Genomic DNA, 6,000 nt, shown 5'->3' on the forward strand with positions numbered 1-6,000 from the left:
GCTATGATCTTACAGAGAATGGCTCCCTTCCTTCTATGCAGGGCAAGTCTCCAGATGGACTTGCCCAGGCCTCTAGGAATCCATGGAGTAAATTCCAAGGGCGTGAGAGGGAGCGGGGCCTGAGGGCTGGTGCAAATCCAGCTAACTGGCCACAGGAAAATTGCTACAGATAAGCCAGGAACATCTCGGAGATGTCATTGGTCCTTCACCAGGGCTGCTATCTTTGTAGTTTTTAATCACAGGGTGACAGCAAAAAACCAGCCCTGATAGTCAACCCAGGACTGAATAAATAACCCCAAATAAGATGTAATCCCATGGAGGAATCTACAGCTGCGGATTCAATGGGAAGACTGGTTTTAGCCGACTTGCTGGGCTTTGCCTGCACAGTGACTTTAAAGTTTCACTGCCAGGGAGGATCCAAAGTCCTGTGAGGACCCGGGACTAGCAGGAATGGAAGGGGCAGGCCGATCCTCGCAATCTTAGACTTCAAACAAACAGAAACTAAGCCCAGAGCCTTGAGAAGCACAGTCAGTCTTCCCTGCTGGGTGGAAATGGAAATGAACCCAACAGCTTAAAGCACAGGAGGTGGAAAGCTGGCACTGGAAACTGAATGATTGTCCAGCCCGGCTGCTGGTGGGGATGAGGAAAGAGGCCAGGAGGCTTTGAAGAGGTTTAAGAAAAGGGACAGACCAACACAGAGGGGGCTAGCAAGGTGCTACTGCAGCAGAGAGAGGGGCCGCCTCAGCCTGTCTTAAGGGCTGCCTAGCGGAGGGCAAGGAGCCCTTGTCTCCCACGTGAAGCCTTTGGGTGAGTCAAGCTATTATCCTACAGATGGTAAAACAGAAGTCCAATGACTTGCCCAAAGATCTGGTAAGGAAGGAATCCTACGTCTAACATGACAAGAGGAGTGTGAAAATATTTCATGCAGTTTGAAATATGAGATGACCAATGTTGTTTGTCCCATATTTAAAAGAGGCGGAACTCCTCCCTACTCAGCACTGAGTGTGGGGCCGCTCTCCTCTGCCTTGGTGACTTCGCTGCCTCGGGGTGTCTTAGGGTAGCCGCTACCACTGTGGGTGCGAGGACGGGGAAAGGATCTTCCAGAAGCTTGAGCTGAAAGAAACCTAACTTAGAAAGTCTCCGAATTTGGACTGAGCAGGGTGTTTGGCTTAAAAGGGAAAAAGGGAAGCAACAGAGGGAAGGAAAGCAAAGCCACGCAAGAAGCAAAGGCGAGTGAAGAAACAAGGGCAGGGGGGCATGGGATTCAGACCTTCCACTTCCTGATATTGGTTAGGACCAAAGAAACACACTCAAGTGCCAAGGGATTGGCAAGTACTGCCCTACTTTCAATTCAAACCAAAGCAGGAAGGCTTAGGTATGTCACGAGAAAGCCTCTTGTTACCGCCCAAAGCCCTGAACAAAAACATGGGGAGCGGACTCTCAGCCTGCAAGCTGTGATTTGCAAAGGAGCCTTGATACTCACATGAGCGTTATGTCTCAAGTGTCACAATTGTGTAACTCGCTGATATTAAAAAAGAACCCCGAGCCTGTCTACCTGGGATTATGAAGAAGAATAATGCTCACTGAAGACAAAGAAGCAAGGAATCCACACTGGAATATGCATGTGTGGATGTTGGTTTTGGCTCTTTCACTAGTTTGTGTTTCTGCACTAACTTTACCTCCTGCACTCTCCCTGGTGTCCTGGGGGAGCTGTGCTAGCTGGCAAAGAGGACACCTCCCGCTCCAGAGGCCCATGGGAGTCTCAGGAGGCTAAGGCATGGACAACTGAATGCAATTTCTGGCTGTTGGGGTGGAACTGAGTGAGCAAGAAACCAATCCAGGAATGACTTACCTTCTTCTACATTCCACACTCTCCAATTTGGCTTCTGGTAAATGAAAGAGAAAGGAGAAACTTTGAGGAGGTAAACGGAAACACGGCAACTAGCAAGCACTCACACAAGTTGTTCCAAGCAAGTGGCTGGGCAGGCCTTTGGCCAAGTGGCTAATACGCTGCTTAGGACAGGCACGCATGCTCCCCATCAGAGTACCTGGGCTCCAGCTGAGCCCACTTCCTGCGAATGTAGGCTCAGGGGAGCCAGCGGTGACAATCCCAGTGGTTGTGCTCCTGTCACCCACCCACATGGAACACCTGCACTGAGTTCCTGCTGCTGGCTTTGGGCCCCAGTCACTGCAGCCATCTGGGGAATGAGTCAGTGGATGGGTGCTCTCTTTAAAATACATCATTTCAAATGACAACAACAACAAATACCCTTTTAACAAGTGAGATATCAAAGCTGTGCGTTTTCAGTGTCCTGCAAGAGCCTGGAGATGTGGGGCTGTGGAAAGCATGTGAACACGTCTTGAATCTAAAAGAAACACAGATGAATCGCAGCTTTATTACAATGCTACAAACAATCTGTGAACTTCATGAGTTCTTGGCTCCTCGGCTTCCTCCTGCAGGAAGGGGTCACCTGAACCAGCAGGCAGGGTCAGCACCTAAGGAGGCCCTTGCACGTTGCACGCTGTACTGTGTCTCTACGCATACTGACAGTCGTATGAATTAGCTCTTACTAATCCTTTTCAAGGTTTCCTACATCTGAAAAACTGCTGGTAGAGGCAGACATGAGGTGCGTTCAAGGCGAGGACTTTTAGCCGCTAGGCCATGCCGCCAGGCCCAATAAATAAATCTTCTTTAAAAATGTTTTTTTAAAAAAGAGGGGTCTGGCACAGTAGCCTAGCGGTTAAAGTCTTCACCTTGCGTGCAGCGGGATCCCATATGGGCACTGGCTCATGTCCCGGCTGCTCCACTTCCTATCCAGCTCCCTGCTTGTGGCCTGGGAAAGCAGCAGAAGATGGCCCAAAGCTTTGGGACCCTGCACCCATGTGGGAGACCAGGAAGAGGTTCCTGGATCCTGGCTTTGGATCGGCATAGCATCGGCCATTGCGCTCATTTGGGGAGTGAATCATCGGACGGAAGATCTTCCTCTCTGTCTCTCCTCTCTGTATATCTGACTTTCCAATAAATAAATAAAATTTTTTTAAAGATTTATTTATTTACTAAAAAGAGTTAGACACAGATCTTCACCCAATGTGTCACTCCCTAAATAGTCACAATGGCCAGCGCTTGACCAGGCTAATGTCAGGAGATTCATCTTGGTCTTACATATGGACGCAGGAGCCCAAGCACTTGAGCCATCTTCTGCTGCTTTCCCAGGCATATTGTCAGGGATTGGAAGTGGAGCAGCCAGGACTCGAACTGCTTCCCATTGGGGATGACAGTGCTACAGATGGCAGCTTCATTTGCTATGCCACAGTGTGGGTCCCTGAACCTTATTCTGTTACCTAGCCTATTATTTTTCACCAAAGGATAGGAATATAGCTCAAATCAGGTATTATGTTAAAATATTTTATGAATGTTCTATACAATATTCATTATTAATGACAATACCAATAACAATGCAATAACAACAACAGTAATACTGGACTTCTAAATGTTGAAGATCAAAGTTAGTATCTGAACAGGAAATATATGTAATTTTATTTGAACTTGTTGTCAAAAAGATAGATGATGATACCAATATAATAAAACACAGAGAACTCCCCGTATCAGCTTTCACCATTGAATATTTAAGTCTCTGAGCTCAGCAAAAAAGTCTGACTGAACTGAAATGCTGATCTGAGAAACACCACAGAGAAGATCTAGGACAAAGTGAAACCTCTTTGTCACTGAAAGTGCCAGCTGGCCAAGCACAGCAGAAAATAACCAGAGATTACCGTCTCACCAAGACTTCGATCATTCTGAAAAGACCAACCAAAGAGAATTAATCTACCAGAGCAATAATTCCGAATCTTAGTCAAAACACAAGAGTGGTCCAACTGTCCCTGTCGGTCATCAAGCCTGCCCAAGAATGCCTCTGGCCTTTTAATACCGGGCCACATGAACTTGCCGTTGAATCTTAGCACGGAGGCTCAGGCAAGGCTCCTCTGAAAGAGGATGTGGGAAGCCAGCCCCAAGCAGGTGACACTGTCAGCCTGGAGCTCTGGTCCCACTGAGGCCCCCTGGTGCCCCTCTGGGGAAGCCACTCTGTTCCCTAGGAGTGACTGTTGATTTTGTATTTTCCTCTCAGAAATCTGGACACTCTTCGCCTCTGTTAGAGGTTGAGGCTGCTAAGCAGGAAAGGGACCTTGGAACGCCTTTGACTGAATGTTCTCATTTTACAGGTAAGAACACGCAGACCCAGGGAGGTCAGATCTGAAGGCCAGCAAGCCGGTGAGTGGCACCAGCTGAACAGGAATCCCAGGGCTTCCCAAAGAGAATTCTAGCACATGACATCACCTGTCCTGCCCCACTGCTGGGGCTCCCGCAATGAGTTCTACTGACACACAGCTGCAGGCGCTGATGCTATTCTGTGTTAGTCACCTTGAAAGTGCTTCACACCTCTCAGTTCACGTAGCATAACTATGATTACCATCTCACAAACACACAGAGAGTGTCAGTGATTTGTCTGAGGTCACACAGCCCGCAATGCTACCACTGCAGGTCACCTAGTGTTGGTCTTCCCATCCCATCCAGGAATGTGGAGCCTACAGGAAGATGTGGCCTACCAGTGCCAGCTTAACCGGCTTTGCCACAGCACTGGTCCTTAATGTGTATGCTCCTTAATATTTATTGTTTGTTTTCACTGAAAAGGCAGATTTACAGAGAGAAATATTTTCTGTCTGCTGGTTCACTCCTCCAGGTGATTGCAACAGCTGTAGCTGATCTGATCTGAAGCCTGGAGCCTCTTCGGCTGCTACAACGGTCTCCCACACAAGGTGCAGGGCCCCAAGGCTTTGGACCATCCTCAACTGCTTTCCCAGGCCACAAGCAGGGAGCTGGATGGGCAGTGGAACAGCTGGGACACAAACAGGAACCCACATGAAATCCTGGTGTGTGTAAGGCAAGAATTTAGCCACTAGGCCATCACACTGGGCCCTACTGTGTGTGCTTTTAAGGTCATTTTATCACATCTCTTCCTAAGAGATCTGTCAGGGATGCCACAAGAGCGCCTGAAATCGCCTGCAAGTATGGACTTGCCAGGACTCGGCAAACACTCCACATGAGCCCAGCCACCCCCAGCACTGGTGATCATCCATCAGCACAACACTGACTACAGCCGCCTGTGCAGTCCAGCTGGGCCTCTGGGAAGAAACCTCTACGGCTCTCCCTCCCAAGGCACATGGTCAGGCCCCTGTGTGGCTGGAGTCTCCTAGACAGGGTCCTCCTAGGCTGTGACCTTAACCAACAGAAGACACAAAATTCTTTCTTTTTTAAAAGATATTTTCTATTTTATTTTTAATAGGAAAGACAGATTATATATATATATATATAGAGAGAGAGAGAGAGAGAGAAGGAGATACAGAGAAAAAGATCTTCCATCTGCTGGTTCACTCCCTAAGTGGCCTCAACTTTCAGAGCTGAGCTGATCCAAAGCTAGGAGCTGGGAGCCTCTTCCAGGTCTCCCACGCAGGTGCAGGGTCCCAAGGCTTTGGGACACCCTCTACTGTTTTCCCAGGCCACAGGCAGGGAGCTGGAGGGGAAGTGGAACAGCTGGGATGCAAACCAGCCACCATATAGGATCCTGGTGGATGCAAGGTGAGATTTAGCCACTAGGCTATCACGCCTGGGCCATGACACAGAATTCTGAGTGCTTGGCCTGTAGACAAGCACCTCTGGGTTTGACTCTTCCTCCCCAGTTTACAAGAGGGAATTACAGGGCCCAGCGTGATAGCACAGCATCTAAAGTCCTTGCCTTGAACGCGTTGGGATCCCATATAGGAGCTAGTTCTAACCCTGGCAGCCCTGCTTCTCATTCAGCTCCCTGCTTGTATCCTGGGAAAGCAGTCGAAGATGGCCCAAAGCTTTTGGACCCTGCACCCAAGAAGGAAACCTGAAAGAGGCTCCTGGCTTTGGATTGGCTCAGCTCTGGCTGTTGCGGCTGCTTGGGGAGTGAACCATCG

Source organism: Ochotona curzoniae, unplaced genomic scaffold (assembly GCF_017591425.1).
Source record: "Ochotona curzoniae isolate NIBS_2020 unplaced genomic scaffold, NIBS_Ocur_1.0 scaffold_4505, whole genome shotgun sequence".
NCBI lineage: Eukaryota > Metazoa > Chordata > Mammalia > Lagomorpha > Ochotonidae > Ochotona > Ochotona curzoniae.